The 26,142-nt window shown below is 41.3% G+C and overlaps 1 protein-coding gene across 1 annotated transcript in view; it reads left to right on the top strand.

Moving 5' to 3' along the window:
* Window positions 1–26,142, top strand: part of JAKMIP3 (Janus kinase and microtubule interacting protein 3) — a 146,374-nt gene that overhangs the window by 1,028 nt on the left and 119,204 nt on the right. The gene's annotated exons all lie outside the window — the stretch shown is intronic.

The raw sequence follows: 26,142 nt of genomic DNA, 5'->3' as shown, positions 1-26,142 counted from the left end.
CTTTTTGGCTATAAATGTTGTTTATTCCCATTAAGCTTCTTTTCCTTTCAATAAATGTGTCTACCTCTGCCTGGACATTGTTTAAAATGCAGGCAGAATCTATACAGCAAAAACATTAGATCTGAATCAGATTGGTTTTTGTCTGTTATTTCTCACATCAGGATACTTTCAGAGAATCCATGCATTGTACAACAGAGTCTACATTTATGGTATTATTCCTGTGCACCGGTCATTCACTTGAAAGATATAGCTGCTTATTGCTACCAGCAGTTTGGACTCAGTTCTCTTGGTTTACATATAATGGGTAATATGTTGTCATAAATGCTGTGCTTTGTTTTTCAGAGTGGGACTGTGAGTGTATTACAGGTGTTTGGAGTACACAGTACAGGAGAATTTGAGATGGGAGCTGTTTTAGTACTTTATTCTCAAAGTTTAAGTTCTGCTTATTTCATATCTGCATTGGAAATGGATGACTGTTCTCTGGAGTAAAATATCAATTGCAAGATGATACAAGAATTAATTCTGAACAGGTCTTGAATTAAAAAATAGGTTAGCAATTCTACCAAAATAGGGACAGGCACATTCTTGGAACAGGAGAAACCTGCATTTCTAACTAAGACCCTGATTCAGGAAAGCATCCCTATTCAGAACAGCTCTTTAGCATGAGCTAATTTTAAGCCCATGCTTAAGTCCCACTAACTGTTCTGAATAGGAAACAGACTTAAACATGTTTCCTAAATCAAGATCTGTCTCTGTTATTAAATATTTAGAAAGTGATAGTTGCTAACATCCCCTGCACTGTAAAACTTTCTAAAAAGTTTCTACATGTATTATCCATTTATGTGAGCAAGAGCATAATTTGGCTTTACTCTTGTCAAAACATAATTTTTAAACATTGCCTTGTATTGCAGTGGGTTCAGATTCAAAACTAATTGACAAATTAGTACTTACAGATGAATGCTTGTCTCAATAACAGAATGCTTTTGAATAATGATTCCTTCATTTTAACACCTTCCTTCAAAACATCTGTGTTTATCCTTTTGAAGGAAGGTGACAAACATCTCAAAAGTTTGTAGGTGTGAATCTTATTTTACTATATAAGTAATTAACCCCCCTGGTTCAAGATTTCCTTTCATGGAAGGTGAAAAGAAAAAATGCTCAGAAAATCTTGCGTAAGCGAATTGACTTGAATCTGGGATCTAAACACATCTTGATTCAATAAAGTAGCCAAAATCAATCTGTCAAATAGTCATAACATGGTTGGATTTTAACAGGACTGGATAACTTTATGACCAATAGTAACATTTGTAGTCACGCATCTTGTGATAAGAGTAAGCCAGATATAAGCTAGTCGCTGTAAAGGACACTAGGGAATCAGTCTTGCCTTTGATCCCCATCTCCATCTCTGTAGAACTGGCTAGGAACATAATATGTGGTGAGGGTTGAAAGGAAAGGGGAGTTCACCTTCTTCTGAAGCTTCAAGTATTGGCCATCACTGGAGGCAGGATACTGGACCTGATAAATCAATGGTCTATTCTGGAATGGCAGATCTTATTTTCCTGTGTTGTCTCCTATGGTAAAGTCCTATTGGAGTAGATAGAGACCAACCAAACATAAAAAGAAATTAGATAAGGTTCTATAGAAATTACTCTTTAATAGGGAATGGCATCCTTCCTTTTGAACCATCCTATCCAATTCTAGAGTAGGGTCATAATTTTCTATTATGTTCTATAGGTGGTCACAAAAATCTATGACACATTATCTTGCACTCTTAATTTGTCCAGGACCATTTCATAAAGGGTTCCTTATTAACTGATGACACTGAAGAAAGGCAACAGGTTCAGTAGAGTCCAGCAATTATCCAGCAATTCAATTATTCCAGCAATACTCTTTAGTCTCCAAATGCAACTCTCACTTTTGTATTCTATACAAAAAGAATTAATTACTGAAATGAAAGGGTTAATTAAAACATGAGAAAAATAGTTTGGGGGCAAATCATATTTCTTAAAATAAGTGCTTATGGGTTTTTTTGGGAAGGTACGTTGGCATACTTGAAAACAACACAAATGGATGTTCTTTTATATTGTAATTTCCACATTGTTCAACCAACCCCAAAATCAAGGGACTTTGACCAAGGGAATATGCAAAAAAGGGGAATTATCTTTCATAGGAACTGGCTCAAGATAATAGGTTAGCTTAAATTGGGAAATGTATGGATATTATCACTTGGTTTTTTTTTTCTGGATTCCCATTTTCTCCTTTTCTAGATCCCACCCCAAATCCTCATATTGTAATGCCAACTATAAAGGCTGAATTGCTTTACTGATGAGATTGCTGGTTACTTTACAGCCTGTAAACTTGGGGCTACTTAGAGGTGCTCCAGAACAGTGGCCTCTGTGATTCTCCTGGACTTTCCCAGGCTAAGATGCGAGTGTCCTGAGATTTAATTCAAATCTGGGTCATCCGCATAAAGCTAGTAACCAAGTTACATCTGTTGTTTTATGAGAATTATTTTATCATAAGCCATGGCTTGAATGTGTTTCATGTATTGCTAAGGTTGCTGTGGAATTACTGTAATCTAATATTAATTGAACAGAAGACTATTAGCTATGCAAACCTGATATACTATTCAGTGATATTTAGACCTGTCATCTGTCCATGGTAGCCCTGACTTCTATTTCAACCCTTTGTGCAAATCTGGATAAATGTAATTAGCTGATGGAACCGGTACTTTGGATGCACAAAAACTTCTCTTGTTTTTGCTGATGCTGCTCTCTTTTGCCTTGCCTGTCCCTTGGTTGCATAATGGATGTGTCCCTTGGCACATGCCAGAAATAAAGAGCAGCACTAATGAACTCAAAATGGTATTACTATACATTACTAGGATGTAAATCTGAATGAGATTCCACATTAATGGTGCTTAATTTTCTTTTAATAATTAAGCTTGAATGGCCTAATCCTACCTACTCCCATTTGAGCCAAAGGCAAAACTTCTATTAACTTCAAAGGGAGCATGATTGAACCCTAAAGGTGAGATTTTTTTTTTCCAGAAAATGCCTAAGGCATTTATGAGCACAAGACTCACTGACTTTAAATGGGACTTGTATTCCTAAATCCCTCTGTCACTTTTAGAAATCTCCCTCTAATTTAACATTAAACTTATTTTATCCCCATGGTCTTATTAGTTCCTGATGAATAATACTAAAGAGTCTGAAAATATATTACTTTTTTCCTTTCACTTGGATAGTGCCTTAAAAAGAAACTTTTACATTTAGGAAAATAATGTTTCATATTTATTATTATTACCTATATTAGTGTTTGTAATCTTAGTGTTTGGAAGGGTAATCAAGATGGTAAAAGATGCAAAGATAAAGATATTCCCTCTCCCAAAGCTTGTACAATCCAAGCCCTGATTCTGCAAGGTGTGCAACACAGACAGATCCCTGTGCCCAGGCAGAGCCCTGTTGATTCCATCCACATAGAGTTAGGGCTAGGGAAGTGTTTTTTCTTAGGTCCATGAAATTTCATTTAATTTTTGCTGAGATATAAGCTATTAAAATTTGCTATTTTCTTTCTCTTGCTTGTGTTCCTCAGGAAAATTTTGCTCATGCCATTTCCAAAGCACCACCACCAGTAGGCACAGTACTGAGAACTCCAGTGAGCTTCCAGACCATTTGTAGTAGAAGAGGGCAGGGGGAGGACAGCTGCACTCACCTGGGCCCCAGGATAATTGCACAAGGGGGCAGAATCTAGGTTGCATGAGGAACTGTAAATCTGGTATTTCCCAACTTTCAAGTATTTGATTTTGCAACCTAAATGATATTTTTAATGTCCTTTTTTGGTATGTATCACATACTCTACAGATGTAGCTAGCATTACAACTGTACAAAGGCCCACATCTGTAAGAGGACTTAAGGCTTGTCTACACTACCGCATGGGGTTGGTCTAAGATATGCTACTTCAGCTACATCAATAGTGTAGCTGAAGTCGAGGTACTTAGATCTACTTATCACTGTGTCTTTGCTGCGGTAAGTCGACAGCTGACGCTCTCCCGTTGACTCCGCTTGCGCTTCTCATTCTGGTGGAGTACGAGAGTCAACGGGAGAGTGCTCAGCGGTCAATTTATCATGTCTGATAAATTGACCCCCCCGCTGGATCGATCACTGCCGGCCAATCCAGTGGGTAGTGTAGACAAGCCTTCAGGCACCGAAGTCAAACATTTAGGGGCCACTGAGTTCTTGACTACACTACCCACTGGATCGATGGGCAGCAATCAATCCTGCCGGGGTCGATTTATCGCGTCTACTATAGATGCGATAAATGGACCGCTGAGCACTCTCACGTCAACTCTGGTACTCCACCAGAACAAGAGGCGCAAGTGGAGTCAATGGGAGAGCGTCAGCTATCAACTTTCTGCAGTAAAGACACCGTGGTAAGTAGATCAGACCACTTCAGTCCCGACTCTCTCACTAGTCTCATGCTGAAACTCCAGCAGAATTCTCACACTAGGTTTACTCACCGCACACTGAACTCCTCACAAAATGGGAGCCGGAGGCATCCACCCTTATAATCTTTAGCCAAGTGTTTATAGCACCCACCAGGTATGTGGGAAACTCAGGTTCAATACCCCCCACCCTTCTGCCTGACATGGAGAAGGGACTTGACCTGAGGTTCCCCCCGCTGCCACCTGATCCTGCAGATGAGTGCCCTGATCACTGGGCTATGGATATCCTGGTGTGGGTCTTTCTCAGTCTCTACTGTTTAAGCTGTTCCACTGTGTATAAATAATTAAATATGTGTTGGGCCAGAGAGAATGAAAATGACTCTATAGTCCGGTGGTTAGGTATAGAGTATCTTAACCACTGGGTAAAGATTACGGGAGTCTGCTGTTTTGTGGGGAGTTAGGTGTGCTCTGCTGCCTTTCTTGCAAGAAATGGCTTAGGCACCTGACGTCAGGAGAGGAGTCTGGATGTGAATCCCAAGGGGAGATAGAGCCTTCCCTTCAGCCCTGATTAGAGGAAACATTATCTGCTCACACAATGGGTGTACTTATGCTTTGCATCAGGATGAAAATCCCTCTTTTTTCTTTTTATGACTACTATAGCATTTAAAGGCCCTAACTGTGTTTAGGACCCTCATTGTGCAAGGCACTGCACAAACAGTGAGAGAGAGTCCCTGCCCTGAAGATCTGCCATCTAAATAGGTAACAGCTAGGGTGGAAGGGAAAGCAGATGCACGGAGAGAAGAAGTGACTTGCCCAACTGAGAATAGGATCTAGCTCTCCTGGCTCCCTGTCCACACTCCATCCCCAGACCATGCTGCCCCTCCACTTTTAAAAGCTATTTAGTTGTATATCTGTGGAACCATTCAAAAATATCTTGAGGCTGTATTCTTCTCTAGTAACGGGACACACATTCCTTTAAGAACAAAACAACAAATGGATGTGAGATTTGAAAGGGAGAAAACGATATAGGGATGAACAATATAACCATACTTAAGGCAAGGGGACTGTGGCTTAAAGGTTGTAACTTGTCACTCTGGATAGATCACATTCTAAATAATGAACTCATAAATTACTGGTCAGCATGGGATATTATTTTCTATGCAATATTAACAGGAGTAAAGATATTTTTAAATGGCATTTTCCAGTATGTCACAGCAATAAATTAAAGCAATCCTCTTGTCAAATACTGCCATAAAAATAAAATATCAATATTAAAAGCTAATTTCAGTTCTGTTCAGTGTGTGGTGCTGGCTGGTGTTGGTGGCCTATGATATACACAAGTCTCAAACTAGATGATCTGGTGGTTCCTTTTTGCCTTAAACTCTATAATTGAATGAAAAGCCGAAATATTTTTATATAGAAACCCACATAAGTTGGTTCTCTTAAAGCTGAGCATTTTACTAGTCCATTTGTTTGTTTTTTCATTGATTATTAAATGTCTTCTCTTTCATAGAACTAGACAAAGTTGCTCAAATTAAATAGGATATTTGGATGTTTTCTTACATTTTCTAATTTAGCAAAGAACATTTATGAGAAATTTGAAAGCATATTTAAGGGGTCTAATCTCACTGGGCAAAGCACTACTCTCTTATCTTAGAGCAGTGCTTAATTTGTAATGAGAGAGGTACTGAGGCTCAAGCAATTTTTTTACTTTCATAACTGACGTGGCAAGCCCAGAGGTGCCAGGGCTATGAACCTCCCAGCCTAGAGGTGCCGGGGCTCAGCCCTGGCAAATCCTGGCACAAATTAAGCCCTATCTTAGAAGCTAGGTCTCAAGTGTCACTTGAGTTGGAAATGAGCTTGTTTGTTTGTTTTTCAGTTTAAATCATCCCTCATCAGCAGTTGATATCCACATACTGCGTGCTTCAACAGAGTCATTTTTTTTGCAAACTAGTAACCTCTGACAACTGTGTGAAGAATTGGGATGATTGATTGACAATAACTTGATTATACTGACTCCAGATATGAATTTGGTCCTAAATTCACTCTTGCCCCCAACAAGTAAGAAGGGCCAACCTGAGAATAAGTGATCTAATACTAGGACAAGGGGGAACCTATTACTAGGCACTGTAGAAAATGTCCTTTAGCTCAAGGCGTAGAGGCCTGAGCTTTCTGGATTTGAAGAACCAGGGTTCTATCCTTGGCTCTACAGTGGTGGAGGTGATTTATTATTTATGTTGTTTGAAGACAGATTAATTACAGTAGGGTTTCATTATTATTGTCTTTTGTGTCCTCAGTATTTTACATGAGGCCCTAGAAGATAGAAATATTGTTCCACTCTTTTCTCTCCTCTGGCATTATCCTGCTCATCTACATACAGGAAGCACATATTTTGGGGGTTTGGTACCTTGTTCAGTGGGTTAGTCCACCTCTCTCCTTTTTATTTATTTGCTTTTTTTTCCTACCATCAAGTGTACTTTAAGTGCTTTTGTTCCTTGATATTGGTTGCCAGCTCAAATAAGTGTATGCTGAATATAAAGAAAGATGAGCTGACTTAAAAGTTCCAGAAAATCAGTATGGAACTTTCTCATTGCCACTTGTGAGATTTCACAGTTGAAGATTCTAAGCTGCGTAGTTCCAATTCTACAGAAGATTCTGAAATAGCTCTGCTTAGCTCTGTATTTTGCAAGTGTACTAAATGTGCATGTGGAACCTACATTTGCACATGCATACAGAGCAATTAGTTATCTGATTACACGAACTATGCATGCAGATGCCCATTTGTATGTGTAAATGAATACAAGCAGTGTGTTTATGTGTTCACAAGACAGAGGCCTGCTGAAGACGTATCCCCAAAAGTCTGTTTGACAGGGTATCTGCCAGGCCATCAGGGATCGGGGGAGACCCTAGCTGCCTCAAAATGTCATTGAATGGCAGTCTCATTATCCTTAACCAAACCTGTGATACATTCAAGTTCAGCAGGGGATAGTTGGGTTTGCTGCCAGGTGTTCCTCATTATGCTGTCAATTAACCCAACAGGCTGAAACCTGCTGACCTCTTCTTAGGCAGGGGTCTTACATAATCACACCAGAGAACCTGCAGAAAGGATTCTTCCAAAAATGGGTTGCTTGGTCTGTCTTGTAGATTTTTCACAAAAAGATCTGAGTGTGCTTAAGATCTGGCCAATGGTTTTAGCCCGAGGATGTTCTCAATCCTGATTGAGAGACGAAAACACAGCAGATGGGAAAGCAATCCAGAAAAATGGCAAATGAAATCATCATTGGAAGTCTTCATGAAATAAGTAGATTTTAAAGAGGAATTAAAAGGAGGAGAGTGCTTGAACACACAGTAGGTTTTTCTCAGCAGAAGGATGGCAGGGAAAAGGTGTTTGAAGCTGAGAGTAAAGGGAGAGAAGTAGAGCAGAAAGGAGCAGGGGCCAAATGAGAGTGAGGATGTAGGTGTGGGCAAGATTATTATATATTCAGATTCAGGCTGCTTGCCCTCTTTATTAGGCAAAATACATAGTTATAAGGATAAATACATTAAAGCTTGTGAAGGTCTTTGAGATCTACTGATGACAAGTGCTGTATAGGTATTATCATTATCATTATTTTATTATCATCATCAAGAGGGCAAGGAGCTGGAACCCAGATGAATACATGTGCTCCTCTCTCCTCCTCTATTTTTGAGACTTTGTGAAAAGGAGAAAATATCTAAACAGAAAAGAAACTTTGCTGGTGTGTGTGAAACTACTTTCTTCAGAGCTGTCTTACAATCAGTAAAATCATGTCAGAAGGGTGAGATGGAATTTGGGATTGGGACAGAGAGAGTATATAAAAAAAGAGAGTATTTTTCAGACCCTAAAATCTTCAAAATATATACATATCTATGTTGACTTGATTTCTCTTGCTTTACATCAAAACATTTGAATGAAAGATTTTCAACACTTCGGTGGCAGAGTACTTCTATCAGATTATTTTTCCCTCCTTTCTATGAAAAAAATCAAAATAACATACCGTAAAAAATCAAGATATAGCAGAAAAATGGTAATATATCTTATTTTAGAGAATGTTGGCTTGAAACTGGACTTTTGCTCTGTAATAAATGTAGGGCACAAGAATATATATGTATTTTTGTGTGCATGTGCGTCTATTAAAAAATCTACATAGATCTGATTCAGATCTCCAGAGCTGGAGGCTTTTCCAAGATGAGTCTTGAAGACTAACTAGCATGAGCTGGTGATATTTCAGTTCCTATTTCAGAAAACCAACCACAGCAGTAGACATCAACTGGCAGCCTCTCATCATGATCAATGGATATTGAGAGCAAATTATAATCTTTTTTCATAAATGGGGGCCCCCTACGTCAGTCCACACTATAATCTCTTTTGTAGATAAGCAGTGATGCCAACTGGGTATTTTTCAGATGCGCTAAACTCACTTGAAAGAAGAGAGAGATTATTACATCTCATTTACTACAGTTCCAATAATAATTTCTCCCATTTGCCATTAAATGTGGGATTTTCAAAATTGCTCAGCAGACTACAACAGGAACAGATTTAGACCAAAGATGAGCATTTTTGAAAACCCTCCCTAACAAGAGGGAAAAGATGCCCACTAACTTAGTGACATTGAAAACATGCCACAAAAGAAAATTAAGTTCACTAGTAAACAAAAAGAAAAGGAATACTTGTGGCACCTTAGAGACTAACCAATTTATTTGAGCATAAGCTTTCGTGAGCTACAGCTCACTTCATTGGATGCATACTGTGGAAAGTGTAGAAGATCTTTTTATACACACAAAGCACAAGGGGGGGGGGAGAGAAAACCTGGATTTGTGCTGGAAATGTCTCAACTTGATTATCATACACATTGTAAGGAGAGTGATCACTTTAGATAAGCTATTACCAGCAGGGGAGTGGGGTGAGGGGAGGTATTTTTTCATGCTTTGTGCGTATAAAAAGATCTTCTACACTTTCCACAATATGCATCCGATGAAGTGAGCTGTAGCTCATGAAAGCTTATGCTCAAATAAATTGGTTAGTCTCCTTTTCTTTTTGCAAATACAGACTAACACGGCTGTTACTCTGAAACTAGTAAACAAACTAGACCAACACTGTTATCCCTTAAAAACAGGCCACTAAAAGGCTGCATTTGTCATTTTGAGACAAAAATGTCAGAAATGTGCTTCTTTCTTTCCAAATCATGACTGAAAGATGGAAGTAACAAACAAAATGATTTGCTAAAACAGCGGCATCTTTAAAACAGAATTCAGAGGAAAATCTCTTGACGTTAATGCATTAACACATACGAGCACTATACAGAAATCCAATCGTCCAACCGCTAATGGAAACTGGCCTGGAAATTCTGAAATGTACCGCTATTGCCCACAGCCAAACCCACTGGCATAAAGCCTCATCTTTTCATTGTATTTTAGTGTTTGTTGTTGTTGTTTTATCACTGTCTCTGGGAATGTGACCCACAAGTGTAGCCTGCGATTTGTCAGCATTTAAGGATGTCTTCAGTTCTCTCCAATTTAGTTTGTAGTCATTTAATCCTCCCTTTGAGTGTCACCACTTCAGGTCCACCTAGGTCTATGCCTTTTAGTATGGACAAATTCACTATGATCAGTTGACTGACATGTCTCATTATAATCAATGGACATGGCAGTCCTTGAGGCCATATAGGTGTTCTTTAACAGCACTCCTTTTGATAGCTGTCCTTGGCATACAAGAGATACAGGTTTGAATCCCTGTCCTGGAGCAGGTTTCAGAGTAACAGCCGTGTTAGTCTGTATTCGCAAAAAGAAAAGGAGTACTTGTGGCACCTTAGAGACTAACCAATTTATTTGAGCATGAGCTTTCGTGAGCTACAGCTCACTTCATCGGATGCATACTGTGGAAACTGCAGAAGACATTATATACACAGAGACCATGAAACAATACCTCCTCCCACCCCATAGCCCAATGATTAGCGGATTGGAACTCAGGTCTCTCCCCTCTCACGAGAGTGCTCTAATCACTGGGCTATGGGGTGGGTCTCTCTCAGTCTCTCCTATTGAAGCTGTTCCACTCTGTGTGAATAATTAACTAATCATTGGGCTAGAGACAGAGATTGAGAATGACTCTATAGCCTAAGGGTTTGGGCACTCCAATAACTGTCTAATTAGTTATACAAAGTAGATCAGCTTCAACAGGGAAGACTGGGAGAGATGACCCCCTCTGCCCCAGAATAGCCTATAGTTGGAAGTGAGGTATGCTCATGGGAGGGGGGAGACCTGGGCTCCAGTCTCTGCTCCAGAGCGGAGGATTCCCTAAGCACTGGTCTAAAAGCTCCACCATGTCCTCCAACGTGTAAAATGAGGATGAGACATTTGTTAATGTGGACATGGTTTGTTTCAGTATTTCCAGTTGTTTTTGTTTTGTTTTAACTGGAAAATTTCACTAAAATTAACACAAATTCAGAAATGTTTCAGTTGACCTAAATCTGTATTTTTCAGTGGCAAAAAGTTTTAGTGGAAAAATTTCATTCAGCCCAACTTGCTTAGTGTTTAGAAGAAGGGTTAAAATAAAGGCAGTAGAGGAAACAACAGCTTTCCTTCTGGTGCTAATGGCATAGGAAGACCTCCCACTCCTCTCCATAAACATAAAAGCAGCTCTCATCCTCTTGCTTGACTGGCACTGAGAGAGCTGTCACTCCTGTTTCAATGTACCATATCTGCTGAGTTAGAACATGTGATTGGTGGTTACTCCTGGCCATGCCACTAGCTTCCCATGTGCCTTAGGCCAGTTACTTAACTCGTTATACTTTGGGTTATTAAAGTGTATAACAGAAATAACTACTACTGTAGATACTTGAAGGGGTTGTTGTGGTTTCATTAATTGCTTGTAAACTGATTTGTAATCATCAGATGAAAGTTACTATCTAAATGCAAAGTGTGGTTGTTAATGATTTTTACTTAGCGTTCTCTCCCTGTCTCTGATACTCTCTAAGGCATCAGTTCTGTGTATGTCTACACTTAAAATGTTACAGCGGCACAACTGGAGCACTTCACTATAATCATTCGCTACAGCAGTGAGAGGGGTTTTCCCATCACTACAGTTATTCCACCTCCCCTAGAGGTGGTAGCTAGGTCAACAGAAGAATTTTTCCGTTAGCCTAGTGCTGCCTACGCCAGGGTTTAGGTCAGCACAGCTGCATCTCTCAGGGGTGTGGATTTTTCACACACCTGAGAGATGTAGCTATGCCAATGTAAGTTCCCAGTGTAGACCAGCCTTCAGATACTGATCTTCCTCAATTCCTGTTGCATCTAGTGAGAACTGAGAGCCCTCAGCACCTCATGGAATCATGTTACATAGTTGCCTACAGCCCCTAGGGATCATTTTTTCACACAGGCCTATACCAAGCCTATACCATGACACACTGAGTTTTTGAACTGCTTGCCACCATGGAAGGATTCCCCATTCATGCTTACTCAGTGAACTATAAAGCAATGTTTGTGCGTTTTGGATGCCTTCCTCTAATTCTCCCCACAGTCCTCTGAGGTTCTAGTGTATGTGGAACTTATTCTTCTAACAAAAAAATTACTTATTAATGCAACAAAAAATAAATCTTTAACAATACAGTAGTAAAAATCAGGCTAATATACAGTCATGGCTTGCTATAAAACATATACCAGGATTTTCTAGAATAAAGCACAACACATCACAGCAAAGGACACTTCCGTATATGTGGTCCATGTTGCCTAGCAACTGCAGCCATTTAGGTAAAGAAAGCTTTAAATATTCAGCAATTTTATTTTTTAAGCCACTGCAAGTTCTCTGTAGATTTGTTTAAAAATTTTTGGTTCCAAGCCCTTTTGGATGAACTTCTATTTTAAAAGTAAATAGCTTGCAAATACTCTAGTCATACTGAAGAATGTGTTGTCATCTTTAAATCCAGGCAGCAACAAGTACCAGGTCAGTCCAAACTGTCTGAATACAGCTAATTCATCCCTTGCAAATAGTATGGTCTGGGTTTTGTCTTTCAATAAATGAATTAGCAAAGAACATAATACTGCTTTGTTTTATTGTAGTTGAGAAGAATGTGGGACTGTTGACATTCTTAGCTCTGGAGTGTGAAGTGGAGAGGGATGGAATGGGCATTCTAAACTGAGGATAATCTACAAACATTGGTGTTTTCAGAAGCCTGTGATTAAGTCAGTTATTGGGACAATCTGAGTGCTTGATTCATACCACTTCAAATATTTTTAAATCCCTCCTCGCCCCAATATGTATATAGTTGACTAAGCAGAGAACAACTGGGTATAATTTTAAAAACAGGCACAATCACTGATATGAAGTATAAAGGAAGCATCCTGTCCTATGTAGCATAGGTACTCCCTATATAAATGTAAGTACTTTAGTATTCTGCAGTAGTGGTCCAAAGTGCTGCTACGGACAGTAGTGATATTTCAGTGTTTCAATCTATTGTTGTATTTCTTGATTAAAGGTTTCTAAATGCATTTCATAAGGCATGAAATAGTCTGATATTCTACTGCAGTGTTTTCTTATAAAGTCATTCATGTTCAAATTGTTCTTAAACCATACTTACTGGTCCTGGTTTTTCTTTCGTTAGCACCAATTACTCCATTAATTTCAACAGATGTATCTCTGATTTACCAATGTAAGGGAGAAGGAAATCAGGGATTTGCATAAACCCCCCAAACTGTATGTAATTGTAAAATTCTGCAGTAGAATCAGTGATTTACATTTGAAATAGGCAGGTGTTGGAACACTCTGGACACCAGCTGTCAGCAGGTGTTCTCTCTTCCTGTCCAAACCTGGCCTACACCTGTATACACTGGGCCACAGTGAGATGCAATGTTATGTTACCTCTAACAGATAGACATTAGTAGGTGCAATAAGGCTATTATGGGCACTTCTGTTTTCCTTACTGTCAGTTGACCATGAAACCAGTGGTCCCCAAGTTTTTTATCTTGTGTCTCCCCTTACCCCTATCACCTCCCCCGTCCCGCAATGGAGCCGGGAGTTGGACCACAGCTCTGAGAGTGGGGGACGCAGACAGAGATAAGGGGGCTGGGGCCACGCTGGGGGTGGGAATGGACCGTCAGCTGCAGGTTAAGACCTATAGCCACAGCTGGGTGCAGAGCCCCAGGGTGGGGCGGGCAGCCGGGGCTGGGGCCAGGAGCAGAGTTGGGCAGTGCTTCCTCCCCACCCCTTGTAGTGGCTGGTCTGGGCCTCAGCTTCGCCCCCACAAATGTTACTCCATGCCCCCCGAGGGGGGGCACGCCTCACAGAATGAAGACCTCTGCACTAGACTAATAAATATTTGACCGTGGCGGTGTGTAGTGTGTGTCAGTTAACCTAGAATTTGAATATGTCTGCTTCTGGCAATGCAAAAGGAGTGCTCCATTACTCTGTTGCAATGTTAATCTACTGGCTGACAAGCTCCTCCGATGTGACAGTGAGAGTCTTTGTCAGGTGCTATGAAAAGCATCCCGTTTTCTCTCTCCTGATCCTTTTTCCTCCTGTTCAGTTTAGCTGACCAGATCAAACCTTTTTGATGCCTCTTCCCAAAGTGAGGGTTAAATGGCCTTTGTTTGATAGACCTCTGGCCACCTTGTGGCATTACACTTAATCTGTTCTTTTCAAAGGCCTCCTGTCATTGCCCTGGTCTGTCTGCAATGCCTGGTGGCATTGAGTTGTCATCTCCACAAGTAATAGCTGATGTGGATGATTGAGAGGAAGTGCTGACTTTGAAAATGCTAAGTCTCTGTAGTGGGAGATGGGCAGCAGGAGGCAGCTTTTGAAATCCATGGAGTTCTGTGGGATTGTTTCCGCTCTCCGCCATGTGCTTTCTACTGTGCATTCAGGGGACAAGGTCCTTTCTTAGAACCTTTCTTGAAGCTCACACTGGCAGACATCTTCTTGCCAGGTCACTGTTGATGATCTTAAATATTGTAATGATTTTTAAAATATGTAATGTGTGGTTATAGGAGTCATATAGGCATCTATTACGCACTTCTGATGGCTGAAGTTTGGGTGTACTGTCCCATCGTGGTGTGATAATGACTCATCATTGCATCTGTAGGATTCAGGCATCCTTGGTTTCCTTGCATTTTGAAACATGCAGGCTTTAGCTTTAACAATAAAAATAAATAGATAAGACAAGACTAGACTTGTAACCTGTGAGACTATATTAAAACCGCCATGGCTTCCAATGTACAACAAGTAAGGAAGTTATAACAATGATGCACCTCAGCAAAAGTTAGAGAGGGAACATGTATTGATGCAACTAGCCAGGAGAACAGGCACAACAAGGTCCTTACAGTATATCATAGGGACAGTATTTTTAAAGTTAATCCTAAAGCTGTGGAGGGAAATTATTTAAAAGGATATATAATTCCCCAACATGGCCAGCATGTTTGCTGTCATGCCACCAGGGCCAATCAAAGGGAGTGGGGGGCAGGAGGGCCATTTGGACTGGGCCTCAAGCTCAAAGGGGGCCTCAAATGTAGACACTTATTAATTTTTTGGCATTTGATAAGTTTCGCAGCTTGTTTTTATGCACATCCCTATCGGAAGAAAATGTGATACACACACTCAGCTTAGAGCTTCAAATTTAAGCAAATAAGAGATGTGATTTGGTAAAGGACATAATTTTTTTGTTAACTGATACAGATTTTGTCATATTAAAGAGTTTAAAATGTTCATAAATATTAATAAAAATACATCGGTTCTGATGGCACAAGATTAGACCATGATGAACATGTCCTCTCAGATCAGCTGATTATATAAACAAACCACTTGTTAGTGGCTGGTGCTGGATCAAGTGCATGTTGAAAGGTAGAGAATTGTTACATTTTAGTGTCTTTATAGTTTTATGTCTAGTTGACTACAGAATTATGTATGTGTGAGAATTCATCATTATTATCTTCATATGGTAGTTAAAAGAGGTGACTGGTTGGTTGGTTGAGCCCTAGCTTGGTAGCTTGGTCATCATCATAGGCTTTCGTAGTCTATAGGCCCAGATTCAAGGTGAACATTTGTGAGTACAATCTTGTACAGTGAGTTTTGTGAGGACACATGTTTGAAATTTTTGGACATTATCCCTCTGTCTGTATCTGTATTTACTATATATATGTCATCCCTTTGTCTTCAGCTCAGCCTGTTATATTATACCTTGCATGCTTGAGTTTTGATTCAGTGATAGGGATAATAATCTGTCTGACTGTTTCGTTTTGTGTTCTTAATTAGTATTCCTTAGTTTTAAGTCTTTTCAGCATTTGTTAATTTTTTTTTCAAATTGTCTCACACTTTTTTTTTTTTTTTGGTGCCTTGTTTTGTTTTCATGTGTCATCATTTTTTATTTTTTTTATGGCTAGGGGCCTCAAAAGCTGGAAGTGGCCCGGGCCTCTCTGGACTTCTGAGAGGGCCTGTGTGTCACTAGTAGAGCTCTGGCACATTCTGGATCTGGGCCTTTCAGCCACCTTCTCCATAGTCTGAGTTTATGGACAGTGTAGCGAGGCGAAGACTCACAGGCACGGCACCTCCTGCTGGTCATGTGGGAATTAGCTCTTTTCCAGCGTACGGAGCGCCTTCTGCAGGCCAGTGTCTCCTTCCTGGACCCTGGTGCCCCTTTACCTTGGGGTTCTGCCCCAGCAGTACCCCCACTCTCTGAGTCCCCACTCCTCTATCCCCACCTTGCCTCAGTGACTACTTCCAGTCATCATCTTGCCCTCTCTTGCTGGGGCAAACTGCAGTCTGTAAAGGCCACTCATCATTGGCAAGAGGGTCAGACCAGCTGCCTCTGCCTAAGCCCGGGCTGCACCTCTGCAACCCCAGTACCTGTTTTGGCCTTTAACAAAGCCCACAGCCTGGAGATTTGCCAGGCTGGGGCTCCCGAGCTCCTCTTGCCTTTCCCAAGCATTGCTCTACTCTGGTACCCTGAGCTCCCAGGCAGCCAGTCCTTTCCACTCCAGGGCTAGAGTCAGACTCCTCTCACCAGCTCCTGGCCCCTAGCCCTCTTACTGGGGCCAGCTGGGCCCTAATTGAGCTGGCCACGGCTGTGGTTTCTTCCCCAATCAACCTAGCTTGGCTGCTTTTAACCCCCTGTTCTCCAGGAGTGGGGCAGCCGCCCCACTAGAGATAGTAATAGTGATTTGTTACATTTTGATCAGTCTTTATGGTGGCATGTTTCCTCATTCACTGGTTTACAAGTGAACTGGAAATCTACAATTGATCTTGCAAGGTTCAGGGCAACTCCTAAGTGTAGACCTCCATAGGCTTTCATTGACTTCCGCTTCATGCAGGATTGGGACCTTTGCAAAATCATGTTAGTGATGACTGTAATATTAAACAGCATAAAAGAGTGAACATCGTTTATTTCAGGGTTGCTTTTGGAAAGCTAAGATTTCTTCATTTTTAATCATTCATTGTAGATGAGGGTCTGAATCCTGATTTCAAATGTTTGATTTATTTATTTATTTTGAGACACAGATTTACATTTCTGTCTTGATTTTTTGTTGGTTTTAATAAGCTAGTCAAATATTAGCCTAGACTTCCTCCTGTCCTTCAAAGCACCTACATGGTATCAAAAGTTAAAGGGGACAAAACTGCTTCATTTCAGAGTCAAGTGTAAGTTTGATATTTAATCTCACTTTATTAATAAGCTAAAAAACAACAGCGAGCAAAGTGCTGCGAAGTAGTAAGGAGGTTGGGGGAGTGGCATGGGAAAGCTAGATTAGAGACTGCTCTTCTGGCAACAGGGAAGAGTGTTCTTTATGTAGCTCTTTGTATTTTATGGTACTGTGAATTTCAGCATAACGCTTTCTTCAAATCAAGTTCTCACTTTACTAGGAAAATAAACAAAGAAATGAAAGATGAAATTTCATGGGTCATCAAGCCCATGTAGTTTGTCTGTGGTTACTGGAGCTCAGACTTTTGCTTTACTATTCAGTTGGTTGACAACACAGATACAAACTTGCAAATTATCCTAATTTAAACTGAAAGCAACTGCAACTAGGAAAATACCAAGTTTGATTAATAATTAAGCCTCTTTCATGTTTTTAAAATACTAAGGGGCATATCCTCAGTTGGTGGAAATTGACACAGCTCCAATTTAACCAGCTGAGGATCTGGCTCTATATTCTGAAATGTCTGAGTAAACTATTGGCAGAGTAAAAAGAGCAATAGGACACAAAATAGTAGAGTTGGATTTTTAGAGCTCCTGAGTACCAATTGTTCCCACTGACTTGAAGATGTGGAGTCTTGACACCGCTGAAAATCAGGCCTATAGTATCTAAATACAGTATTGCCAACCCCAGGTGTTCGTGATTCAGTATCCAAAATATCATGCCTTAAATATTAAGAGATTTTAAAAAAAACAATAATATGTTTTAGGTTCTCTTCCTTTACCTTCAGGTTTCTGAGCCTTTAGGGTGCACTCAGGTCACATTTTCAAACACTTCTCCACAAACACAAGGGCTAGAAACTTATTTGTTTGAAGTGAAAGCTGAGATTCTTATGCAATTCCAGAAGCTGGGGCATTAAGAAAAACACCAAATACCACAAGACTCATAATAAATTTCAGGTGTTTTTCTTCACGTGGATTCCGATGAAAATAAAAATAATAATGTGACATCAAGGTGTACAGCAGATTAATACAAGAAACAGCAAACAAAAGAATTGCTTAAAGTTTTCCTCCCCTCATTAACTTCCATAGTATTTTTCCTCCTTAAATAAAAATGTTTGGTGCCATCAAAAGGATCCTCCTTGGAAATATCGATCTGACATTTGTTTAGCTGAAACAAGCTAATTTTGCTGATGATAAAATTATGTAAAATACGGACATGTTTATAACACGCCATGAAGGTGGAATGAGGAGGAGGAGTTAAGATTTTACAAAATAATTAAAAGTTCCAGGGCCAGATTCTTTTCTCTGATTTTTCCTCTTTTCATTGCCCTAGCAGCACAAAGGGGCTGGGAAGCGGCTAGATCTGGCCTGCTAAGAATCCCCTTGGCATGGGGAAGTTCTCAGCTGGAGTACCCAGCTCCTGTGCCACTCTACATCCAGCCTTGGTGGGATGGGGTGGGGAGGGCGTGGTCGGAGCGTGGTGTGGATCTGGCAGTCACCAGCTCGCATAGATCCCCTTAGGGAAAGTTTTCAGCATGAGCCAGTGTCAGGAGCATAGTCAGCTAACTGGTTCTCTAACTACATCATGCCTCTTCCCCACGCTTTGAGGGTATCTTGGTGCAAGAGAGAATTTAGGCCAGTATTTTTATTTGGCTTTAACTGTATCACAAACACAAATCCAGAGCTGTCTGAATTTGCAGCATAACTCCTTCGACTATAGTTTTCCCTTGGAGTTATAAGACTCTACCTTTTCTTTAGATACAGTGCAGATACATGTTAGAAAAATATTATTTCTTAGCCAATATTCTTTCCAAACAGGCTTATATTTTATTTTTCTGAAAGAAACTCTTCTCAGTTGTCATAATGTAACTGGACTGGTTGGATTTAGTGAAGATGTCTCAGAGGACAGCAGAGAAATGGATCATGGAAAGAGATCCTCCCCTTGATGTAGTGACAGTTTGGTAAGTTCCATCTGAAAAATAAAAGCTGATCTCTTTGCTGAGTCATAGACCCTTCGGAGCTGAAGTGCAATAGCTGGAGTTTAGACAAGAAAGGAAATACTTATGTTCTGGAATTAAAGCAAAGGTGAGGAAAGCTTTATTCTGCAATTTTTTGATGGATTAGCTTACTTTTGTCTTAATAAGATTTTCTTTAAAACCTTATTGTCAAACTGGTTGTCAAATAATATTATAAGGTTAATTCAGTCTGTATAACTTCACATTGATTTTCATGTATTACAGAGCTTTGGAATGCACAGCCCTTCTAAGGCAAATGTAGGGGGGAATATTTGAATCACGGTAGCTGGCTCCTAGGGTATGTCTACACTGCTATTAAAAACCTGTTGCTAGCCTGTGCCAGCTGGCTTGTGGGGCTCAGGCTATGGGGCTATTTAATGGTAGTGGAGATGACCGGGCTCAGGCTGGAGCCTGGGCTGTAGGCCTCGCAAGGTGACAGGGTCCCAGAGCTTGGGCTGCAGCTGCTGGAACGTCTACACCACAAACAGCCCCGCAGCCTGAGCCCCACGAGCCCGTCATAGAATCATAGAAGATTAGGGTTGGAAGAGACCTCAAGACGTCATCTAGTCCAACCCCATGCTCAAAGCAGGACCAACCCCAACTAAATCATCCCAGCCAGGGCTTTGTCAAGCCGGGCCTTAAAAACCTTTAAGGATGAAGATTCCACCACCTCCCTAGGTAACCCTTCCAGTCAGCTGGCATGGGACAGCCGTGGTGTCTAAATGGAGTATAAACATACCTATGGACTTCATGCCTCTGCTAAGGCAGAATATAGTGCTACCACCAGAAATATCAAAAATTAAATTGCTACTAAACCTGATCCTGGGTACACTGAACACTGTTTTATTTGTGCTCATTTTATACTGTACCATTCTAGCCATTGATTGATATATAAGTTAGAGACTTGGTACAAAATAATATGGTTCTCTAAAGATGGAAAACCTGTCAAAGAGGCAGCTGCAGATTGAAAATGGGTACTTTGCCAGCTGGGCAGACTGGGTAATTAGAGGAACTGATCAGAAAATTTCCTTCAAAACAAAAATGTTCACAGAAGGCATAGTTAATGGAAACATGTTTTTCTTACCAGATCTAGTAACCAGACTGAAGGGTCAGGTGGATAGCTTCCCCAGTGGTGGAATTTGCTAGTACCACAGGAACTGTCTAATCTATGCCTGTGTTTTGCTCTTGGTTTACAATTGACTTCCTCAGTGTTCTGTGATCTCTCCATGCTTTCCTTAACTCTACAAGTGTCTGTTTAAATCTAGTTGTCCTAGGGGTTTCTCCAGCCTTTGGAGCAGGTTTTGTTTGCTTTTCAGGATCTGCAGGTGCAGTAGCTATATTTGTGCTTGAAGTTATGCTGTAGCAGTTCAGACAAGCATTCGACCTGTCTTATCTGAAGCTTGTCCATCTCCTTAAGCCTGCAGAATGGGGTTTGAAATCCAAAGAACAGGCTTGTTAACAGTATTTTTGGATCCATTTGAGTAATAAATTCAGGAACCAAACATTCAACCTGCAGAGTATAAAGATGGGAGGAGGGAGTTAAATTACTCGGTAGAGGGCATGTTTAAGTTACTTACTGTAAGGAAATTGTACACATTCAGAGTATGTCTACACAGGGATAAAAGCCGATGGCACAGCCATAGTTGGCCCAGGTCAGCTGACTTGGGCTTGTGAGGGTTGGGCTGTGAAGCTAAAAATCTCTGTGTAGACATCTGAGCATGGGTGTAGCCTAAGCTCTGGGACCTTTCACCCTTGCAGGGTCCCAGAGTGCAGACTCCAGCCTAAGCTCAGACATCAGATTTTTCAGCCTCAGAGCCCGAGCTCCTTCAGCCCAAGTCAGCTAACCAGAGCCAGCCGTGGATTTTTTATTCCCATCTAAACATATCCAGAATGTACAAGCACCTATTGATCACAATTAAAATGTCACCGTTACCATTTGAAATTAACTAGCATTTGTCGATCTGCAGCTCTACTCTGTTATATATAGAGAAGAAATATTTGTCATGGTGAATACTTTTAAAAGATAAATGCCAACCTTTTAAATGGTGATGACGTGTCTTTTGTAACCTTAATAATGTTCAAACTTTGTTAAAAGAAAGTTAGGAAATGCCAGAATTAAGTTTGCACAGTAGGTTTCTCTGGGGGGGTTTTGGTGTGTAATTTCTTGAAGTTTTAAAAAAGCAAACTGAATTAACAGACAATCCCCTCAGGTGTTGTCATGCTGACATCACACAGGTCATCAGCAGGGTTGGAACCTCTAGATCCTCTGCATAGAGCTGCGACTTGAGATAACAGGATCACTTTGATAGTAATAGGTTGTCATCCTCAGTGTGGACCTGCACTAGAGAGGAAGGGGGGGCATATTTTGAGATTGGATTTCATAGATATTTGCTGACAGCAGAGGAGTATGTCTCAGGAATCTTGGGTTCCTTTCCAGGCTCTGGAAGGGAGTGTGCTGTAGTGGACATAGACTCTTCTGACCATTTCCCCCAAGCTTGAGCCATTCTGCCCTGGCCTCTCCAACCGGTCTCCATAGCATGTCTCTTTCCCTCTCCTAGCTCCTTATCCCAGTTCCCTTCACCTTGTCTACTCGGTCCTGGTCTCCATTTCTGAGGCTCTCATCCCAGTCCCAATATTCTTGCCCAGCTAGTCCTAGTCTACCTATCTGGCTCACTGTGTAGTCCCAATCTTCCCCTTCCCACTGCCAGTCTTTCTTCTCCCCACACCCAGTCCTAGTCTCCTTGCCAGCTCTCCCAGTTCCCTCCTCTCAGCTCCTCTTGTGACCTGTCTTTGTTCCCTCCCTGTTTTACACTCTCTCCCCAGTATCAGTCTCCCACACACCTCTCCAAAGCTCTTTATCCCAGTATCTTTGCCCAGGTAGCCCCAGTTTTCCCTCCATACAAAACTCCTTGTCAAACCTCTCTCCCTCCTCCTTGTCCCTGCTTCCTCCATATTGTTCCTAATCCCAGTCTCCTCCTTTGTGTGATCTCATCTCTGGCCAGCTGGATCCTTCCCCTCCTCCATCCACAGGGTCCCTGATCCCCTTCTGCCCAGTGCCAGCTTCCCTTCCCTTCCTCCCCAACCCTGGGTGCCTGTTCTGATTTCCTTGCCCAGCCAGTCCCAGTTTCTCTCTCACCCTCCAGTTCTAGTACCATTGGACTTCTTGTCCCAATTTACTGTTTTCCCTCTCCTTTGGTCTGTCTTTTGTTTCCTCTTCATTCAAATCAGATGGCTTTCTCCTCCTTGCTGCCAGCAAAGGGTGGGGGGGTGTCATTGAGATCACAAGAGAGACAGGATCCCTGCTCTCAGTTCTAGTGCTTGGCCCCATCCTGGCCTGGAGCAGCCATTACAGTGAAGGTCTGGCTTGGCCCCTATAGGCTGGGGCTGGAGCATAGTCAGTTACCCTGTGGAAATCATGTATGCACAGTCCAGTCAGCTTGAAAGCTGTGAGGGGATGGAGCATGCTCAGTAAGGATTGAATCTTCCGAGATTTTAGCTGCTAAAATCAAACAAGTCTCTACTGAGCATATGTGAACTGTAATTGTTTTCAAATTGGCCAAATCTGGGTGGATTTTCACAGGAATGACAAAACGTGCATTCCTGAAACAAAGGCTAACTCTGCCAAATTTGAAGTCTCTACTCCAAGTGAAGGGGGTTGCTAGAATTGTTCAAATAAAAGGTTGTCAGAATTTTTAACATGGGCAAAGCAACATATTTTTCTCTACCCTTGTTCTTAGAAATGGCTGAAATGTTTAGACTGGAATTTTTTAAAAGATTCAACTTGCGGCAGACTGCCAAGGTGGAAGGAATTCAGCCCAAACTGTTAAAATTTGGCAAAGTTATAAGCAATTGAAAATAGATCTTATAATGGGACGTATCGGGCAACCTTAAGAAGAGTCAGCACTGCCAGCCCTGCCTACACTGTGTTGGATGTGCAGTAATTAAGTGTTAGGCGGGTAAGATGAACTCAGAAGGTCCTTAAGGTTGCAATGGTAATCCCTGTGTAGTTTATTCAATATGTGTTGCACATTCTATGCGTTTTATGATATGCACTTAAATCAGTAGGAGTTTTGTCATTGACTCAAATAGAAGCAGAATTAAGTCCTTAATGAAAACCACAGTAATATGTGAACTTTCAGTTACTAAAAAAACAGGAATAGGAAATACTGCATACCTGCGAAGAGGCTAAGTTAACATTGCTTTTCAAACCTTTTGCATGTCCTGGCTTTTGTGATTTAGTTCACTGTATAATATTAATGAACACAGGGATTTTTTACATTTAATTTCCTAGATATTTAGAGAATAAAAAGGAGAAGCCACGAAGAACAGAACAGAGAAATAACCATTTAAAATAAAAGGGGGAGGGAGGTAAAACTGCACTAACTTTGCTCTAAACACGGTGATTTCATTAACTAGTGATGCCATGAAAAAACAAGTCATACGGTGTGTAATGCCAAAGAGAGGAAGGGACTGGACTTGGACCCAAGATATCTAGTTCAATTCCTGGCTCTGCCACAGAATTTCTCTGTCACTCTGTGCTTCAAAGCCCCATTTTACAAATGGGGATAATATTTCCTTTCTTTCACCCTGGGCTCTGATTCAGGAAAACACTTAAGTACGTGCTTGGGCCACTACAGATGTTTTACATCAGTCTGTCAGTGTAAAAGGCCTTTAATATTGGTATACATTACATTTGAATTCATGAGTAAGCACGATCTGAACGAATGCTTCCCTGACAGCGAGCTGGGAGGGGAAGAGACTTGGGGTGCGTTTATGTAAATAGAGGTTTCAGAGTAACAGCCGTGTTAGTCTGTATTTGCAAAAAGAAAAGGAGTACTTGTGGCACTTTAGAGACTAACCAATTTATTTGAGCATAAGCTTTCGTGAACTACAGCTCACTTCATCGGATGCATACTGTGGAAAGTGTAGAAGATCTTTTTATATACACACAAAGCATGAAACTACAGCATTTGCTCAAGAAACTCCCTGAAAAAGCACAAGATCAAATCTGCACAGACACACCCCTGGAACCCCGACCTGGGATATTCTGTCTACTACCCAAGATCCATAAACCTGGAAATCCTGGGCGCCCCATCATCTCAGGCATTGGCATCCTGACAGCAGGATTGTCTGGCTATGTAGAATCCCTCCTCAGGCCCTACGCTACCAGCACTCCCAGCTATCTTCGAGACACCACTGACTTCCTGAAGAAACAACAATCCATTGGTGATCTTCCTGATAACACCATCCTGGCCACAATGGATGTAGAAGCCCTCTACACCAACATTCCACACAAAGATGGACTACAAGCCGTCAGGAACAGTATCCCCGATAATGTCACGGCTAACCTGGTGGCTGAACTTTGTGACTTTGTCCTTACCCATAACTATTTTACACTTGGGGACAATGTATACCTTCAGATCAGCGGCACTGCTATGGGTACCCGCATGGCCCCACAGTATGCAAACATTTTTATGGCTGACTTAGAACAACGCTTCCTCAGCTCTCGTCCCCTAACGCCCCTACTCTACTTGCGCTATATTGATGACATCTTCATAATCTGGACCCATGGAAAAGAAGCCCTTGAGCAATTCCACCATGATTTCAACAATTTCCATCCCACCATCAACTTCAGCCTGGTCCAGTCCACACAAGAGATCCACTTCCTGGACACTACAGTGCTAATAAACGATGGTCACATAAACACCACCTTATACCGGAAACCTACTGACCGCTATTCCTACCTACATGCCTCCAGCTTTCACCCTGACCACACCACACGATCCATCGTCTACAGCCAAGCTCTGCGATACAACCGCATTTGCTCCAACCCCTCAGACAGAGACAAACACCTACAAGATCTCTATCAAGCATTCTTACAACTACAATACCCACCTGCAGAAGTGAAGAAACAGATTGATAGAGCCAGAAGAGTTCCCAGAAGTCACCTACTACAGGACAGGCCTAACAAAGAAAATAACAGAACGCCACTAGCCATCACCTTCAGCCCCCAACTAAAACCCCTCCAACGCGTTATTAAGGGTCTACAACCTATCCTGAAGGATGACCCAACACTCTCACAAATCTTGGGAGACAGGCCAGTCATTGCCTACAGACAGCCCCCCAACCTGAAGCAAATACTCACCAGCAACCACATACCACACAACAGAACCACTAACCCAGGAACCTATCCTTGCAACAAAGCCCGTTGCCAACTGTGCCCACATATCTATTCAGGGGACACAATCACAGGGCCTAATAACATCAGCCACACTATCAGAGGCTCGTTCACCTGCACATCCACCAATGTGATATATGCCATCATGTGCCAGCAACGCCCCACTGCCATGTACATTGGTGAAACTGGACAGTCTCTACGTAAAAGAATAAATGGACACAAATCAGATGTCAAGAATTATAACATTCATAAACCAGTCGGAGAACACTTCAATCTCTCTGGTCACACGATTACAGACATGAAAGTTGCTATATTACAACAAAAAAACTTCAAATCCAGACTCCAGTGAGAAACTGTTGAATTGGAATTCATTTGCAAATTGGATACAATTAACTTAGGCTTGAATAGAGACTGGGAGTGGCTAAGTCATTATGCAAGGTAACCTATTTCCCCTTGTTTTTTCCTACCCCCCCCTTCAGACGTTCTTGTTAAACCCTGGATTTGTGCTGGAAATGGCCCACCCTGATTATCATACACATTGTAAGGAGAGTGGTCACTTTAGATAAGCTATTACCAGCAGGAGAGTGGGTTTGTGTGTGTGTGGGGGGGGGGGGGGTGAGAAAACCTGGATTTGTGCTGGAAATGGCCCAACTTGATTATCATACACATTGTAAGGAGAGTGATCACTTTAGATAAGCTATTACCAGCAGGAGAGTGGGGTGGGAGGAGGTATTTTTTCATGCTTTATGTGTATATAAAAAGATCTTCTACACTTTCCACAGTATGCATCCGATGAAGTGAGCTGTAGCTCACGAAAGCTTATGCTCAAATAAATTGGTTAGTCTCTAAGGTGCCACAAGTACTCCTTTT

This window comes from Lepidochelys olivacea (assembly GCF_965140295.1).
Source record: "Lepidochelys olivacea isolate rLepOli2 genome assembly, chromosome: 7".
NCBI classification, from domain to species: Eukaryota; Metazoa; Chordata; order Testudines; family Cheloniidae; genus Lepidochelys; species Lepidochelys olivacea.
This window is presented reverse-complemented; position numbering and strand designations above follow the sequence as displayed.